Raw genomic sequence first — 20299 nt, 5'->3', positions numbered from 1 at the left:
ATAACCATTCCATTAAGGAACAGGGGGAAACTATTCACATATCAATGGTTGCTGTCCTTTTTATAGCCGAGTCTGAATGGCGTGCCACAGTGCGGCACCGCTTTGGGAAGTTTTTATTTTTATATCTATACGAGGTTCGTTAAAAGGGCATTGTGTATTTAAAATTTTCGCGGGCTATGCCTATTCGATTTTCCAATGTTTTCCAGCTTTCTGTTGACACTCAATCACTTATTATTTTACTTCCACGCGTTTCGGGTTTTGCTTATTTCGACCAAAAACAACATTGCGTTGCTATTGCTCAGTAGACGTTGGACACAGTCAGTCCGCGACGATCCAGTTCTTGTGATGAATTAAGGGTTTTGATTATGAAATGAAAATTAAAGCTCAATTATCCCCATGGGAAATGGGCACAAAATTCGGTTGAATGTTAAGAATAAACTCACACTTATCTTCGATTGCAGAGACGTCCTGCATCATTCGTTCTTGTTGTAGCAGTTTATAGTGTTCTATCTTTCGTCTGCTTGATTCTGTTGAGTGTCAAGTCCCAGGAACTCTGCGACTACCTTATCTTAGTCGCAGAGTTCCACAGGGATCTGGGTCTGCGTCGATTGGGCCTGGCTGACCAGTTAAATAGGTGACGTGTATCGCGCGGTCCCTGATTACAATCGGGACATACATCTTGCACGTCGGCATTAATCCTTGCTCTGTAGGAGTTGAGGCTCTAGTTTGCCGGGGAAGGTCAATGGGAAGGGCAATGGGAGGCGGTCGTTCTCCAAGGACTACATTCACCCGGTTGCCATTTACCGCATCTGCTGCCGTGTCTGCATGAATGCTGTCTAGACCTGCTTGATATGCCGCTTGATCTAGAGGTTCTCTCTTGTAGCGCTGGACCTCACGCTCTAGATCATGTACATCTCCCTTAAGGCTTCTGGGCGGTGAATAACTATCCATAAGATGATGATTTGTGTGGTCTCTGCGATAACAGCCAAGAAGGTATTGCTAAGACAGCATGTAGTCATGACTTCCCACGCATATAATCTTTGTCTCCTGACGAAGGTGGTCCACATGAGAACTGAGGAGACAGCTTGTCGCAGTATTATTCCACTGCGTGTCACAAAGCTGTACGTTGTCAACAAGGTTTCTTTGTAAGAATTGTCAAATGTGACACCAAGTATTTTGGCACATATGATGGTCGGAATTATCACTCCGTTGACCACCACTTTCAGCTCCCTAGGCACCTCATACGCGTATGTATTGAAAAATGTGGCTGAGATTTGGTGGCAGATATCTTCAAATTTCTTGCACTGATAAGAGGCAAGTTCGTTGAGGTAGACGTTTGACCTATCGCAGATGTCAACAATGGGTGGAGGGCCTGATGCCATGATCGTACAATCGTCTTCATATGATACGATCTCTATGCCGTCTGGAGGGGGTGGAATGGAGGATAGGTAGAGGTTAAACAGTGCCGGAGATATCACCCCACCTTGGGGAACTTCCTGTTTCACTCTACGGTGCTTCGACTTCTTATCCCTAAATTCCACAAATGACTGGCAACCACACAGATAATTCGCGACGCAGCGTTTCAGGCCTGGCTGGAGGGACGTGTTGGCAATGTCCTCAAATAATTTAGCATGGCTGACCGTGTCGAATGCCTTCGATAGGTCCAGAGGCACGAGGTCTGTCCTATTACATGGCCTGGGCTAATTGAAGCCACGGCAAATGAGTGCGGTGATGGCATGCAAAGCTGTTGTTATGCTAAGCAGCTTCGAAATCCATGTTGATGCTCGGCGAATGGTAATTCTCCTACGAGGCTCGGGAGGAGTAATGCCTCAAGCGTCTTTGCCACTTGTGAGAGAAGGGAGATCGGTCTGTACGACTCCCCCAAACTCAGTCCTTTTCAGGCTTCAGTAGCGGGATCATTCTGCCCATTTTCCAGACATCGGGAACTATAAGAGTGTTCAAAGAGAGGTTGAGGACAGTAGTAAGGTACTCAACTCCAGATGAATCCAGATTCTTCAACATCAATGTAGAGATTCCGTCGGGGCCCAACGCCTTAGATGATTTGGCGCCACGGATGACATTCGTAACTTCGCCCACTGTAAATTCTGATGGCTGTTCATCGGCTCGGAGACCATGAATACGGCGAATAACTCTCCTCCTTGCCCTGTCACTCTCGGGATGCACAATAAATTGACGGTTGAACAACATAGTGCATCACTTCGGATCAGTCTTGGTTATTTCGCCAAAAGTAACTGAGGTCCTGTCATCCCGTCTACCGGGGTTCGAGAGTGATTTAACAGTAGACCACAGCTTGCCTACACCGGTGCCTAAGTTACATTGCTCCAAGTGTTGACTACCCTGTTTATTTCCAGATTCAGCTCGCTGATTCTGGGGCTAGTGGGGTCCATACAACGAATCCCATCATGCTCGTCTGTGAGTACCACTGCCTGCGCCGGGAAATCGGGCCGCACTTGGCTTATTCGACCGGTTGGTATGAAGCGAGCGGCTGCTGCGTTAATGATGTCTCGGAATTTCCTCTCGGCAACTAGCAAATTCGAGGGGAAGTCATTTCCCTGAAGCGGCGAGAGTACTCTCTGAACCGACCCAATCGGCCTTCTTTTAATTGATAAACATTCGGCGCTCTGAGGTTATAAAGTAGGGTGGTCGGTCGATGGTGAGAATTATAGTGAGGTGGTCTGATCCCAAAGAAATGACTTGCCAGGTCATGTCACTCAGGAGATCAAGGGATGCAAAGGAAATGGCAGGCGAGCTGCTGCACCTCCTCGTAATACTAGTGTGGGCATTCCCATTCACCGTACAAAACGTGTAGCTTTCAATATGCTCTGGCCCGCTGGTCGTTACCTAGGGGAGTATGTCACGAAATGTGATGCGAATTAAAGTATCCCAGAACGAGATGATTATGGCCAGATAGTAGCCCACTTTGTCGGCATTGTAAGCCGGCGGTATGTTCAAGTTTTATAACTCTATCTCGGCAGTACCGAACCTGAATTCTATCCCCATGCTCTCCATGTAGGGGTCACTAGCGCCAGGCGCAAGCGAGATGGGCCTATTCTGAACGGAATGGTGTATCATGAAGAGGATTAGCCTCCATCTCCATCTCGATCCCTACGTAACACATTGTATCCCTGACAACTATGCAAGCTGCAGGTATTGATCAGCTTTATCTCCTGGATCGCTGCAACCAATATGTTCTTCCGATTCATAAAATCCACAATCTCGTCGATCTTTCTACGGAGACCGTGTCAATATTGGGATGCTGCATTTACGTATATTGCCGCACGGGAGAGGTCGGGGGATCACATAGTCCGACGACAAGGACGCAGAAGACGACGACGATGACACTTGTGACTGTGACACTGCTGTCTATGTTCGCACAGCACCTTGCAACATATTCAGTGTGACTATACTCCCGTAGTGATGCAAGGCCAGAGCTAGATCGGAAATGTACCCACTCCATGCACTCTGGCAAACCGAACAGAACTAGGACCCGAGGCTCTTCAATCCTGGCACGGACCAGAAGCGTGCGGAGAAGGCCCTCCGGGATGTGCCTCTCCCATGACGAAAAAAGGACGAACACGTGCACTGAGGCGGCAGCCCTTGCCCATGAAGGATTCCATCGTGTCAATCCGGTTCGTACAACCGTCTGCCATGACATTGAAGCAATATTTTAACAGTGACATGACATTGAAGCAATAATTTCGTCACTGTTAGTGTTTATCTAAAATTGAGTTTGCTGACTGTGGCATTGTCAACTTCAAAAATATATTCTTTAACTCTTTTAGCTCCCGCGTAATAATATGGGACATCATTTTAAAGTATGAAATAAATAAAAACCATTTTGCTGGCTCGAGACTCGAACTCGGGACCTCTGTATTGTGACAGAAACACATGCTCTGTGCAAGCTTATAAACTTCTTCTGGCTTAATGTTATCTTAAATAATTGTCACTTCCACTGCTGATAACATTGTGTCTATAAATGGAATATGCCAAACCTAAACAAAAAAGCCTGGCTATCTTTATTAGAAAAGAATTAGAAAATGTTTTGCTTTTGTGTTGTAAGCAAATATTGAAAGAAGAAAATAGTCGAAGACTCAAATAATAGTGATGTGGATGAATGCGTAGAGTCTGCTTTGTTAACGGAATGTTCTTTGTTTGCGACAAAAGGTAAAGTTTAATTTAATTTATAATTGCAATGTTTCATATTAAATTTGTCTTCTTCAAAACAGCTGAGCAATTGATAGCGTGGGGATGGGAGACTGTCGGAACTGGATTGCGTGATTAAAATATGTCCTTCAAGCTCCAATTAGATGCTTCGAAGAGTTCGGAAGGAGCGATTTTTCCAATAATTTTACCTTTCAGTTTCAATGCTCGTTAGTTCATATTTTACCAGTTGGAAGTTAAAAGTAAACTAATAGTATGTACAAATAATTTCGTCACTGTTATGAAATTATTGAACTCTTAGTGAGCACATAATTCTTAAGCGCTATAGGAAGTTCAATATTTCCCAACTAGTGTTGAGGTTCAAAATTTTTTGAGTACATGCTGGGGCTTTGTAGAGACCTGCACTACGTGAAATTTTGTCCATTTCAAAAACATACATGCAGTAAGTCTTTGTGACATACATTTGGTCACAAAGACAACTACTGGACGGGCGCAAAGGGTGACAAGCCGTCAAAAACCTTTAATGGCGAAAAGTGTAAGAAATTCAAAATGAAGAAAATATTTAATACAAATTACAAATGCATTAACGCACAATGCCGCTCTTTTGCAAATCGATACAGCCTCCGATATGTCAATGGGAAAATTCGTATCTGTGCAGACTACTCTACTGGACACTATTCTATAGTAGAACCAAACCAGTACCCGTTGCCCACACCGGAAAAAAATTTGTCAGACAGTCACAACTACGTAATATTGAGTGACTTGGATTTGTCAGATTCTTAATTGCAAGTAGAAGTCGATTACAACAGCAGGGAACTGCTTACTATAAACTCGCATAAGGGTTTATACAAAGTAGTCTAAGTCCCGATCAACGACTACAGCAAGTTTGCCAACAACATGCGACGTCTTCGAAAACCTCTTAACGATTTGTTGACAAAGGATCACAAATTCATCTGGACTCTTCAGTGTTAGAGATCGTTAGATGACTTCAAGCGAATTTTAACTTCGGATTTGCTTTGGACACACTACAATCCCTACCCATTCATGTGGCAGCAGATGCATCATTACACGGGGTTGGAGCAGTCATCTACCTCCCTTTTCCCGATCGTTAACTCCTGCTGAATGGAATTATTGTCAAATCGAAAAGGAAGGTCTAGACCTCATATTCGTCGCACAGCGGTTTCACAGACTGCTGTGTGGACGCAAATTTACTAAGCACACCGACCACAAGCTGTTGTTAACAAAATTTGGTTCAAAGAAGGGGAAGGGTTCAGTATTCCAAAGTTACACAGCCAACCGTTTACAACGTTGGGCTCTTATTTTATCAGTGTATGCCATTGAAATTATGTACACCAATACCGATAATTTTGATCACACAGACGTTTTATCTCGTCGTTGCTTCAATTGCTCTTGAGGAGGACATTCGTAGAGAGGCCGACGAAGCAGTTTCAACTTCACCTATCACTTTCAAAGCCATAGTCAATGCAACCAAATACAACATTCTTTAATCTGTTATGAAATACATATGAAAGTTCTAGAACTGTCAACGTTTGGCAATAACTCCAATAAAGATAAATCTGCGTGCATAGCCATTGACTACACGCCCCCTTGAAACAATTCACATAGACTACGCAGGACCTGTGAAAGGTAAAAATTAGCTTTTAAAAATTGATTCTTACTCAAAATAACCTGTTATTTATGAGACAACAATGAGTACTGCACACCATTTGATTCCGAAATTCCGAACAACTAGTCTCGGACAATGGAACACAGTTCTGTTCAGAACAATTCCAATCCTGGTGTGGAGAACAATGTATAGAGCATAAAAGGACAGTACTTTAACATCCCAGTTCGAATTGACAAGCCGAGCGTTTGTCGACACTTTGAAAAGCAGCAATTCAAGCATTCTTGGAAGTCTACAGATCAGCTCCAAATCCAAATGCTCCAGATGGTAATACGCTCGCTGAATCATTCATCGGATGTAAAATGCAATCTACTTTAGATGCCTTCAGAAAACCTTGCTAAAAGTCAACATGTTGTCTTGGCATAGGCGGAGCGATGAGGACTACGCCCACTAGGCCACTGGAGACTATTCTAGATATCCGACCCATTGACATACAGATTAAGTGTGAGGCAGCCACTGCGGCTGAGACTTAAGGCGATGGAGAATGGATTGAGGATGGGAGCAGCTCATACCATCGCAGTATAATCGAAGCGACGATAGGAAACTTGGAAGCAAGGGAAGAGGTTTCCGATCCGATACCTGAGACCTTGAACCATTAACCGAGCCGAGAAAGTGGGCGACGAATGCGCATGCAACATTGTGGATCAGCGAAACGGTCGGTAGGACGGCGAAAGTCCTATGGGGGGATCCAGATCGTGAGAAGACGAGGCTATTACTGAAAGGAAGTAAGAAGGAGGTCAGTATAGCTATTGGTATCATAACGGGACACATAGGACTACGAGCTTACTTATGTAAAATCGGTGTGGCAAGTGATAGCATGTGTAGGGCATGCGGGGAAGATGATGAGACATTGGAGCATTTCCTTTGTCATTGCCCAGCTTACGCGTCTAACAGATACCGGCATTTAGGTGAAGGCACAATACCAGACATGAACCAACTTAGGAGAGTGGTATTGAAAACAATTAAGGATTTTTTAAGTAGCACGGAATTCCTAACTTAAAATTTTCTTTTTAGAAGTTACTTTATAGTTTTTAGAGCGCACAACAAGTCGATTACTAGCTTAGGTGTATGTCCATAGTGGCATGGGGCGGATTAATATCTGCAGGCTCTTTTCAACCTATATCTAATATACTTCTATTGTAAATAAAGGGCATGTATAAATATATTTAAATTTTTTATTACAAATCATTCATACTCCTATTTGTTTGAAGAAGACCATACAAAGAAAAAACAATAAATGGCATAAAAATAATAATATTTATAATGACCACATTTTTGTTATTTTACTTCTTACATACCCTTTTAATTACCCTTAGAATATCAGTTAATTTGGATATTGGTATGCAAACAAATTTGACTTCAAAATATCAGGCCGCGGCGCTGCTTGTTGTTGCCACATTCAAGTGTAGCAATAACATTTCCTCTTTGAAGATGATATAGTTCACCTGGATATGAAGTAGTCCTGGAGGCGTTGTAACAGCGTATCATGTGTAGAACCCATGTTGAATTCCTCGAGCAAAATATCAAATGGCAGTCCGGATTCTGATTCAGAAATTTCCCGCAAATCTTCTTCTATGTTGGTACGCATGCGCTCTGACTAGAATTTTTCCATCACCAACTTGTAAGAGAGTGTTGTAAATTACATTTCCTACTTTCTTTGAAAGTGAGAGGTGAAGTTGAAACTGCTTCGTCGGCCTCTTTACGAATGTCCTCCTCAAGAGCAATTGAAGCAACAATTAGATAAAACGTCTATGTGATCAAAATTATCGGTGTTGGTGTACATAATTTCAATGGCATACACTGATAAAATAAGAGCCCAACGTTGTAAACGGTTGGCTGTGTAACTTTGGAATTCTGAACCCTTCCCCTTCTTTGAACCAAATTTTGATAACAACAGCTTGTGGTCGGTGTGTTTAGTAAATTTGCGTCCACACAGCAGTCTGTAAAACCGCTGTGCGGCGAATATGAGGGCTAGACCTTCCTTTTCGATTTGGCAATAATTCCATTCAGCAGGAGTTAACGATCGGAACAAGTGAGGTAGATGACTGCTCCAACCCCGTGTAATGATGAATCTGCTGCCACATGAATGGGTAGGGATTGTAGTGTGTCCAAAGCAAATCCGAAGTTAAAATTCGCTTGAAGTCATCTAACGATTTTTAACACTGAAGAGTCCAGATGAATTTGTGATCCTTTGTCAACAAATCGTTAAGAGGTTTTCGAAGACGTCGCATGTTGTTGGCAAACTTGCTGTAGTCGTTGATCGGGACTTAGAGTGAGTTACATTTTCTGGAACCTTAAAATTTTTGATTACACTTATTTTGTTTCAAGTGCCTTCTTTGTTGGCAAATAAATTCTTTTTTAAAATTTTAATTTTTCGAATTTGAGTCTGAATCTAAAATCCTGTACTCTTTACAAAATCTGATGTAAACTGCTCAGCCAAAGACTTACTTGCGATCATGATGTCATCGATGTACCCTTTAGTAGCTTCGATGCCATAGCATATTTAATACATAATTCTTTGAAACGCACCAGGAGCAGATTTTATGTCAGGAGTCAGCCGGTTAAATTTGTATGAACCCTTATGCGAGTTTATAGTGAGCAGTTCCTTGCTGTTGTAATCGGCTTCTACTTGCAGTTAAGAATCTGACAAACCCAAGTGACTGAATATTACATAGTTGTGACTGTCTGACAAATTTTTTTCCGGTGTGGGCAACGGGTACTGGTTTGGTTCTACTATAGAATAGTGTCCAGTAGAGTAGTCTGCACAGATACGAATTTTCCCATTGACATATCGGAGCCTGTATGGATTTGTAAAAGAACGGCATTGTGCGTTAATGCATTTGTAATTTGTATTAAATATTTTCTTCATTTTGAATTTCTTACACTTTTCGCCATTAAAGGTTTTTGACGGCTTGTCACCCTTTGCGCCCGTCCAGTAGTTGTCTTTGTGACCAAATGTATGTCACAAAGACTTACTGCATGTATGTTTTTGAAATGGACAAAATTTCACGTAGTGCAGGTCTCTACAAAGCCCCAGCATGTACTCAAAAAATTTTGAACCTCAACACTAGTTGGGAAATATTGAACTTCCTATAGCGCTTAAGAATTATGTGCTCACTAAGAGTTCAATAATTTCATAACAGTGACGAAATTATTTGTACATACTATTAGTTTACTTTTAACTTCCAACTGGTAAAATATGAACTAACGAGCATTGAAACTGAAAGGTAAAATTATTGGAAAAATCGCTCCTTCCGAACTCTTCGAAGCATCTAATTGGAGCTTGAAGGACATATTTTAATCACGCAATCCAGTTCCGACAGTCTCCCATCCCCACGCTATCAATTGCTCAGCTGTTTTGAAGAAGACAAATTTAATATGAAACATTGCAATTATAAATTAAATTAAACTTTACCTTTTGTCGCAAACAAAGAACATTCCGTTAACAAAGCAGACTCTACGCATTCATCCACATCACTATTATTTGAGTCTTCGACTATTTTCTTCTTTCAATATTTGCTTACAACACAAAAGCAAAACATTTTCTAATTCTTTTCTATTAAAGATAGCCAGGCTTTTTTGTTTAGGTTTGGCATATTCCATTTATAGACACAATGTTATCAGCAGTGGAAGTGACAATTATTTAAGATAACATTAAGCCAGAAGAAGTTTATAAGCTTGCACAGAGCATGTGTTTCTGTCACAATACAGAGGTCCCGAGTTCGAGTCTCGAGCCAGCAAAATGGTTTTTATTTATTTCATACTTTAAAATGATGTCCCATATTATTACGCGGGAGCTAAAAGAGTTAAAGAATATATTTTTGAAGTTGACAATGCCACAGTCAGCAAACTCATTTTAGATAAACACTAACAGTGACGAAATTATTGCTTCAATGTCATGTCACTGTTAAAATATTGCTTCAATGTCATGGCAGACGGTTGTACGAACCGGATTGACACGATGGAATCCTTCATGGGCAAGGGCTGCCGCCTCAGTGCACGTGTTCGTCCTTTTTTCGTCATGGGAGAGGCACATCCCGGAGGGCCTTCTCCGCACGCTTCTGGTCCGTGCCAGGATTGAAGAGCCTCGGGCCCTAGTTCTGTTCGGTTTGCCAGAGTGCATGGAGTGGGTACATTTCCGATCTAGCTCTGGCCTTGCATCACTACGGGAGTATAGTCACACTGAATATGTTGCAAGGTGCTGTGCGAACATAGACAGCAGTGTCACAGTCACAAGTGTCATCGTCGTCGGACTATGTGACCCCCCGACCTCTCCCGTGCGGCAATATACGTAAATGCAGCATCCCAGCCCCAATATTGACACGTCTCCGTAGAAAGATCGACGAGATCGTATCATATGAAGACGATTATACGATCATGGCATCAGGCCCTCCACCCATTGTTGACATCTGCGATAGGTCAAACGTCTACCTCAACGAACTTGCCTCTTTTCGGTGCAAGAAATTTGAAGATATCTGCCACCAAACCTCAGCCACATTTTTCAATACATACACGTATGAGGTGCCTAGGGAGCTGAAAGTGGTGGTCAACGGAGTGATAATTCCGACCATCATATGTGCCAAAATACTTGGTGTCACATTTGACAATTCTTACAAAGAAACCTTGTTGACAACGTACAGCTTTGTGACACGCAGTGGAATAATACTGCGACAAGCTGTCTCCTCAGTTCTCATGTGGACCACCTCCGTCAGGAGACAAAGATTATATGCGTGGGAAGTCATGACTACATGCTGTCGTCGACGATAATATGCCTTTACCCATGCGTGGTAAAGTGCTTGCTCATTCCAAAGAAATAAGTTTAAGTAAAATTACTAACACCACCTGAGTTTTTAACTATGTGTCTCAACCATGAGTTGATATAGATGTGTTTTGATTTCGGTCATCAAGCATTTTGAGTAAACGGATTCGTGTCTTTGTCCTTGGCTGATTTCAATTCGAGCAAAAAGACAACACATTGATCGATTTTCAATTCGTTCATTTTGAATAGCTCACATTGTAGATTTGCTTTTCCGGCGTATTCACGAACATCTTTACAACCTGCTTTTGTTAACTGCACGCACTTGTATCTTTGAGCGACTTGTGTTTTCTACGGTGTCCTCGAGCGTCATTTCCTCGGTCTTCGTCGGTAGAACGTAGTTTGCAAATCTTTCATGTACCTAATTTGACATGTTTCGCCACAAGAGACCCACTTTGTCGGGGTCTTCGAAGGAGCTTGTCTCTTTTTCAAAAAAGTGAACGAAAACGTGAACTTGTGGTTACTCTGCACGCAATTGCAAAACTTGGTTGTCCGACATTTCATTGTTTTTGATGTTAACTCCTTGATCAATTTTTAGTTCACCGTCCTCGTAGCCACTCTTTTTTAATGACCGTTCAAGCAATTTGCGTGAGTTCACTTTTACTAATTGTACAAGAATGAGCAAAACTGAAAAGACTTCAATGTGTGTGTGTGTCTGCGCGGTTTTCTGCGCATCATTTATATGCGTTGCCAGATTCAAGTGTGGCAATAAGTGTTACCCTGCCATACATACTTACCCATTGTTGTTTATGCGCGAATTTTTGGCAAAAAATAAATAAATGCTACCACCGCCACCTTATTCCCCTGACTTGGCCCCACGAAGAAACTCAGGAAAGGATGGGTATCTGACAAATCTAAAGCAGAAGTGCAGTTTACGGGGAAATGGCAAAAAATTCCTATTTTTTTTCATACTCCTAAATAATGACCCCGGGAAAACGTATATAAAATTTTTTTGGGGGGCCCGGGTCTTTCGACTCGTCTATACAAAGGAGGCCCCTTCTTATTGAACTTAAACCTGAATAGTTAATGGCATTGTCATTGCCAATAACTCGCCTTTTCGTGTCGAGCATCAGAGGCACTCAGTATTCAAGCACAGCCTCTCACTGAGACTTTTCACGCGATTCCTCTGATTGTTCGCGGCTGCAATTGCAGATAGTCCATATGGAGCATTTCACTATCTGCATCTTGTGGATAAACATATTAACAACACAGATCGGAGGTCAAAGTTCCAGGATTACATTTTTTAGCCATTCTTGTTTTACACGTGCTTTATGTGACAGTAGCGAGTCTTGTTTGTATGTCCATGGTCTACTACCGAAATATTTACGTGCCCACGGTTCCAAAGCAATTTACAATATATTTTCCTGATAATAACGCCAAGTTCGAAGAAAACGATTGGAGAGCAGCGATCGGCTGTCACAGCTGCCCATACAATCACTTGAGATCGAATATTACATCGGTTGGCCATTCTTAGGCTCAACATCTCGTACGCTAGTTCGGTTAATTAACACGATCATCAGTTTACGAATTGCTCAATAAGAAAATTTGTTCATAACAGAACACTCAGAAATAAACCATATCGTGCATGCCCAGCAACTCCTTTGGTCTTTGAGTCTAACTTGTTTGCTTTTTCGAAAACAATGTAATTTTGACAATTCAGGGATTGCTAAAACATTTCTGCTTAGCCCACCCTCTGAGGCCTTTCTGCGCTTACAGGCACGATACACAAACATTTTGTCCACTTTGCGGTGTTTAAGTTCGCCAACAATAATCGGTTGTTGACAAAATAAATAACAATTTTCTGGAAGTTTTTTCCCTACTCCCTTTTCCCTTATTTTAAACAAACTTCGAAAAAGGGAAATATCTCAGAAAAATGTCGGTATTCTGAATCAAAATAAAAGGTGGAATTAGACGATAAAATTTTAGTAAAAATTCCTCCAACCAAATGGAAGGGAGTTGGGATAAAAAATTATGAATTTAATTGTTTTTATAAAAAAATAATTATACCACTATTATGTACGAAAATTATTTTTCCCTTTTCGTCAAAAACGAGTACAAATTTTGTTAGGTTCTCCCGGTTTAATTATGTCAAGTACCCACCATGGAGGATTTGTATAAGGTTTTCAGTTTTATTGACAATAACAAAACTAGAATTCTAGAATTGGTATATGAATATACATATGTATGTAGGTTTCAAAATATGTGGTTCATATTTTAATATTTTTAGACCCATATGTGTAAAGAGTGGTCGCTAAGTGATACACCGTTCAGAGTCGGATACCAAAAGGAGACCCCTTATCATTTAACATAAAGTAGAAGCGGGCAGCACTTAATAAAATGCTAGAAGTCCTCTGCCTGTTCCTTAATGAAATGTTCGTGGGGAAATTTGCAACATTGCACTTCACATCATCATTTATTCAAAAATACTTGGCGCGTCATTTAGTAACATTTACTCCACAGGAGTAGGAATAAATCCATAAGTCGCTTCTCGGCAGCACTATGTCCAGCAGCCGTTCCAATCAACAAGAAAAGCGGCCGCCGCCCGGAAATGTCGATTAGATCTTTAAGTTCTAGCTCCATAAAAGTAGGCATTTAGATAAAGCGGCGTATGAGGCACCCCACGGGAGCATTCATAACGACGAAGGAGTAGCAAACCTCTATGAAAATGCAATTTTTTCGCATGAACATTCCACTAAGGAACAGGTGCAAACTTCCCACAAATCAATGAGTGCAGACCGAGTATAAGCTCAATAATAACGGACCTCCTTTTTTAAGCCAAATCCGAACGGCGTGCCGCAGTGCGACACCTCTTTAGAGAAAATTTTTTACATGGCATGTTACCTCACAAATGTTGCCAGCATTTTTTTAAAATTTTTTCTGACGAAAAATTTTTTTCGAACCAAGGCCTTCAGCGTCATATGCGGACATACTCACCTCTGCGCTACGGTGGCGTCCAAGCCAAACCTCTATACTACTCACTAAAGTTGTTCTGCCCAAGAACAACACAAAAATATCGTGACAATACAAATACAAAAATTAAAACAAACATTACAAAAACAACACTAAACATGTTTTTAACAACCTTAAAAACTTCTGTTTGCTTATCTTTCCATGCTATATTCTGTTTTCCAACAAATAATAGTCAAATGTTTAGCCAAAATAAAACAGCTGAAACAAAATAGCTGCTTTCAAAAATTCGGAATTTCGTTTCAAAAATTTTTCCTCCCCATTCAATCAGAATAGGAGGATTTTATTCGAGGGAGAAATTAATTAAAATTAAAAAACTACCTGGAAATAAACTCCCAGGTAGTTTTTAGAATTGGGCTGATAATGAAGCTGTTATTTATAGTTTGACAGATATACCAGTGTGAACGCGGTAACACTTCGTACCAGCTACCCTGTATTGATTTCGCGCAGTGTATGTACAGTTAAACGGCAAATGTAGGGTATTATATAGACGTCACCGCTCGACTTGGCTGACTTATTTTCGCTTCACACAATGGACATTTTTGGTCTGCATTGGTTTAAAATATGACGTTGGGTTTAGTAGGTATGCCCTAGTTTTAGCCAGATACATTTTTCAACTGATGACCTCGAACTCCCAGAGGAATAATTTTTAACCAAACATTTTGCAGAACAAAAAAAGGCCTCAGGTAATATTGTATTGGTTGTATTACAACGATACAAACTCAATGTACCATTTTCTTAGCCCGGCACGGGATAACTATGAGCATTACACAGGCTGGAACTTTGAGCTTCATTTTGTGGGGTGTTCTTAGCTGGGAGCTATCGGGCGCGTCCACAGGTTGCGTATAGTGGAATGCTCCATACGGAGTAGCTGCAACTGCAGTCGCGGACAATCAGCGGTACACAGAAAAAATGAAAAACTTTGTTCATTTAAGAAATCTGTAAAGAGTATTATATACAATAAAATTTATATACATACATATTTAAAATTAATCCTAATAAATACCAATCGTAGCATTTTGCGTAGAATACCACGATATCTAGATTCCATCCTTAGCGCCCAAGTCAATATAATCTATATATGGATAATAAAATATTAAAATAAGATAGTATTAATAAAATGTATTGATAAATGCCATGTTTACATTCTTCAATGTCCTCCAACTTGTTGCGTTGGATAAATGCCAAATCCATTATATGTATTTGTTCACATACGGCATTTTTCTGCATAACACTATTTCTGTCAAAATTTTTTATAATAAATTTTTTCAACTTTAAAGTTACAACAAAACAAATTACATTTTATGTAGAGATAAAATCCACACTTCTAATTTTCTTGGTATTTTTTTTTTGTCAACTCACGCCACTTTGTGTCTGTATATGATAGAAGGGAGGCATACATTTGACTCATACGCATTTCTTTTCGCATTGCATATGTGTTAAAAGGAACACAATATAATCTTGGTCAATATACAATTTATGCTATAAAATAACATTTTAATTCGTACAATTAAAAATAGGTTCGACGTATGCCATATTTTCCAATCACTTGCCATGATACACAAAATATCGAATTGCTATATCAAATACCGAATTTCTATAAGTCAATACCATGTTTAATCGGTCAAATTTAGCTCTATATATTTATATATAAAATGTCGCGAACGTGAAATAAAATGTTCACCGAACTCACCTCTAAATAAGTTCATTGTTACGCGTGCCGTGTGGCATGTGGCACCGTCTTCTTGAAACAACATGTCATGCAAGTCAACCTCTTGCATTGTGAGCAAAAACAAAAAGTATATATCGTCTTAGGATAGCACTCATCATTCACAGTTACGTTACGATTCGCATCATCTTTGAAGAAGTACGGTCCAATGATGCCACCAGCCGATAAACCGCACCAAACTGTGACTTTTTCTGGATGCATTGGTAGCTCTTGCAATGCTTCTGGCTGATCTTCACTTCAAAACCGACAATTCTGCTTATTTTCGTACCAAAAATGAGCTTCGTCGTCCAGGAAGAAGAAGCGCGCGATTAACTTTCTTAACAGAGCACGCAATTTTATAATAAAATTCAATAATTTGCAAGAGTTGTTAGTTTGTAAGATTCATGGTTAAATTAAAGACTAAACTGAAGATGTTTGACAGTGAACAATATTTTTTTTTTAATTTAGAATTATAAAAAAAATTGATATGGTCAGATCCCAATATATCTCGGATAAGATATAGTTGGATCTAATTAGATCCTAATGGATCTGCCATATCCAACTATATATAATTATATCTGATGCTATGTATGTATAACTATATCTGGTAGTAGATATAATTGAATATCGGGCCAGATATTTATTTTATCTGCTATATATAATTATATCCAAAGAGATATGCTATATATTATTATATCTGGCCTTGGAGATAATTATATCCGACCTTAGATATAATTATCTCTTGGGCAATATATATCTTGCACTACAAATAACTGAATTTAAGTTATATAGCAAATAATATATTTACATTAGTAATCCTGAAGTATTACGCATTTTACTAACAAAGTTTCCAATTCTCAAAACGTGAGATATTTTGTAATTTTTGTTTGTAATTTGATCAATATTTGATTTTTGGAGTTAAAAATTGGTAATATGTGATCTATGGGAGTTTTATTTTCTAAATGTAATATGTTTACAGAATATAAAATATTAAGATGATTGTTCATTGTTTCTTGTCCAAAGTTTTCTTTTTTTGCTGTTTGCTAAAAATTCATTATGCGATTCAAAATGGAAAGCAGATATTGCCCATAAAAGACCCCAGCGCCTGACGTATACACACACAATTGTGTTCAAATCAATTCCCGAAATTTTATAAAAATAAATTGTTTAATTAAAGCTGCAATATTTTGAAAATTTTAATTAAATAAATTAATATTCCGTCGTGTGTGAATACAGTTTAATAAAAACCGGATTGCTTCAAAGTCCTGCTACTGGTTTTGATTTCCCCTAAAGTCGATGTATGCAGCAAAATAGTCGAAGTGATGAACATATATGTATGTAATTATTGTGTTTACTGTTAATCAAACATTCCAAATTTTTAGAATGAAGATATGCTTTTACGTTGCAATAAAATAAAGTTTATTTGTGTAATACTAAAGATATTGTAACTTGCGTGCATTCACTAATACAACTTGTACCACTACCATGGCAGCCGCTTGTACGTAACGGATTGACCCGATGGAGTTCTTCATCGGGAAGGGCTGCCGCCTCAGTGTATAACACACTGCTACAACAACAACTAATTGTACAAGAATGAGCAAAACTAAAAAGACTTCATTGTGTGTGTGTATATGCGCGGCCTTTCTGTGCATCACTTATATGCGTTGCCAGATTCGTACGCTGCTTGTTGATGCCAAACCAAGTGAGGCAATAACGGTTACCCTAACAGAAGATAAAAGTAAAGTAAAGTAAACTGTACCCGGCCCGCTCTGCTGCGCCCTCATTAGCACCACGCGAAAAAGAAGTTTCTTAATTACTACCATATGTATCTCCCTAGTACAATATCTTTATCTACTTACAAATTCCTTTTATTGAACGCCATATACCCATGACTGACAAATATTCACATTTTGGGAGGTGTTTTGAGGGGTAGGCAACCTTCTATCGCTTGAACCTTATTTTTAATACCATATTTGTAATCTACTCCCGAAAGCCTTTTGAGCCCCATATTGTCATGATGGCCTTATATGTCCACTTGGGACGGATTTGGTTTTGGGACGGCCCCCTTGGTAATTATACCCATTTTTTAATAATGATAATCCTACTCGTACTCTACTCTCGAATAACTTTCAGTGGAGTCCCATATGGTCTCGATCGGTCCACTTTTAATTTTGGTCGGTTTTGGGCTTGGGACGGCTCCATAGATACTTGAATCAAATTTTTAATATCACATTCATACTCTACTTTCGAATACCTGTCATTGAGGTCGTATATTGTACCGATCGGTTCACTTTTTATTTTGGGCATTACTCTTGGGGCGACGCCCTAATTACTTGGATCTAATTTTTGACACCATATTCCTATTCTACTGTATTGTATTATCCCGATCGGTCCACTTTGATTTTTGGGGGTGGTTTTTGGCTTTGCACGGCTCGCTAGATACTTCGACCCAATATTAAATATCATATTCATAATTAACTTCAAAATACCGTTTGTTTGAGTCCCATATTGTCCTGATGGGTCCACTTTTGGTTTTGGGCGCAACTTTTGGGCCTGAGTGGCCTCTACTTTTAAATACCTTTCATTAAATACCTTTCATTTGAAATCATACCTTTTATTGCCCAAAGCAGTAAAAGTGTCCTGTTGGTTGGTGTTTTTGGGGCAGGGCGACCCGCCCGACACTTAGTGTGACTTTTTATGCCAAGTACGTACTCTACCCTTAAATACCTTTCATTTGATACCCATATTGTCCCAATCGGTAAACATGTCCGTTCGGGTGGGTTTTGGGGATGGGGCGTCCCTCCAGATTATTTGACGCCAAAATTTTATACCAATTTCGTGTTTTTGGGGTACCATACAAAATTTCGCTTAAATCGGTGCAACCATCTCCGAGATCTAGCGTTTTTAAAAATGAGGGTAAGAGAGAAGCTCTTCGGATATCAAAAAATTTAGAACCATTTTTTCGCCGAGGGCTCAAACTACCAACCGTGGAAATTTCATGAAAATCGGATTAACCGTTTTTGAGTCTATACGGAACAGACTAACAAACAAAGCCCAACAATTTTATTTTTAAAATAGCTAGAAAGATGATCATCTAATCATTTTTTGGGGTCAATAACACTGTGTAACAAAAATCAAAATATTTTTTTTTTAAATTCAGGACCGAATTACTGCCTTCGTTGTTGTTGTCGTTTCAATCACATTTGCATGTGGAGGTGGCGATTGTCGTCAAACTCAGGATATACTTATAAGGAAAAGTCATGCGAACAGCTGAGTAAAATTTGTTTATTTTTTTTTTTTAATTTTGCTGTAAATCTAAATGTCAAAGGCTTGATATCACAGCTGTGAAATTTTTCTAAAATCTTGAAAGGATGTGCTGTATGATCCGATATTCCACACATAAGAAACAAAACAGTGTCATTATGACGAAAATACAAATACAAAACACATTTGTAGAAGATAAGTTGTAAAACAAAGTATTTTTCTAAAACCACTTTGACATTTCAATTTACGGCATTTGCCACTCAAGGTAGTTTCTTGGGGTAGATTTTTGTTGTTGTGCTAATGACCCTACCTCTTAATTGTACCATGGTCAAACTCTTATAGCCACATTTGCATGTGGATATGGCAATCCTTAACTCTTATAGGCGAACAAGCCCGCTCCGGTCTATACGACCGATCACCGTGGAAACAATGGTAATTGGTTATTTAAAGGCGGCAATATCCCGCCTTTTCGTAACGAACATCATAGGCACTCAGTATTTAAACAAGAGCCGGTGCCGCTGATTGTCCACAACTGCAGTTGCAGCTACTCCGTATGGAGCATTCCACAATCTGCAGCCTAGGACGGCCAGTAGTTCCCAGCTTCTCGCTATAACGAAGAACCTCACAGATTGAAGCTCAAAGTTCCAGCCTGTGTGGTGCTCATCTGTTATCCCTTACCGGGACCGCATACGTGATCGAGTTCGCTTTCGTCTCGAATCGAATTTCATCTCGTAATTAATGGACATTATACCACGTTTGTATTAAAAAAAATCATGTTCAATAAAGTATATCATAATACACAATAGAGTTTCGACCGATTACACTCGTGCACGTATGCGGAAATTTGCACCAGGGGCCGAATCACAGCATACGTGAACGAGTAAAAATCGTTCGAAATCTCTCTATTGTGAATTATGTATCTCTTTATTGAGAGGGAATTTTTGAAATTTAAGAACGCGAATGTTAAAATCGAGCATTATTTTTAAAAACTTGGACATACAAATTTTTAATCAAGTGGCATAATACCCATTAAACCAGAGATAAAATTTCATTCGATACGAAAGCGCACTCGAATCTAGTATGCTGCAGTTCGGCCCCAAGTTTACTGAAATTTACACCATAAGCGAAACCAGCCCATATTTCAAATGACGGCTAAAACGCTTTTAATAGCAATAAAAAAATTGGCAATTTTGGGGGAAGGCTAACACCATTCTGGGAGTGCTTAGCCCAGCATTAATTGAGTTATTAGGAGCAAGGGAATCGCAATACCCTTGGCTGGTTGTATCTTTGAATTGGTATTACTTCACAATAAATGTAGTTAGACTGTTACAATCGAAGTGGAACAGTGGCGCGGAAGCCTCTACGTGTGGATCCTATGAGATATAAGCTTGTAAGGAGGCATCAGTAGTGCATCCGGACCATATAAAAGCTAAGCATTTCCCATCGGGGGGTGATGGGAAATGAAGTAGCCGATAAGCTGTTTACGAATATTCCACTAATGGAGCGGGTAAATAAATACAGTGAGTTAAATGTTTTACCTTTGACGATAAACCTATCTAAACTAGGCTCAACTAATGTAGACGCTGCCTTTATGATGACGAATATGAATCCGTAAGCACTTAATTTGTTGTTGTAGCCACATTTTTATGTGGAGGTGGCGATGCTCGTTAAACTCTTG

The 20299-nt window shown here is 39.7% G+C and overlaps 1 protein-coding gene and 1 long non-coding RNA gene across 4 annotated transcripts in view; one reads left to right on the top strand and one right to left on the bottom strand.

The window, feature by feature from the left end:
• The window catches only part of LOC131998527 (delta-1-pyrroline-5-carboxylate dehydrogenase, mitochondrial-like), a 57152-nt gene that overhangs the window by 6745 nt on the left and 30108 nt on the right, over positions 1-20299 (top strand). The gene's annotated exons all lie outside the window — the stretch shown is intronic.
• LOC131998528 (uncharacterized) lies at positions 7028-9490 on the bottom strand. The gene is made up of 3 exons (XR_009398760.1): positions 9282-9490; positions 8750-9219; positions 7028-8664 (listed from the first exon to the last, which is right to left on the bottom strand). It is a non-coding gene; the product is annotated as an uncharacterized LOC131998528 (long non-coding RNA).

This window comes from Stomoxys calcitrans, chromosome 1, assembly GCF_963082655.1.
Source record: "Stomoxys calcitrans chromosome 1, idStoCalc2.1, whole genome shotgun sequence".
NCBI classification, from domain to species: domain Eukaryota; kingdom Metazoa; phylum Arthropoda; class Insecta; order Diptera; family Muscidae; genus Stomoxys; species Stomoxys calcitrans.
This window is presented reverse-complemented; position numbering and strand designations above follow the sequence as displayed.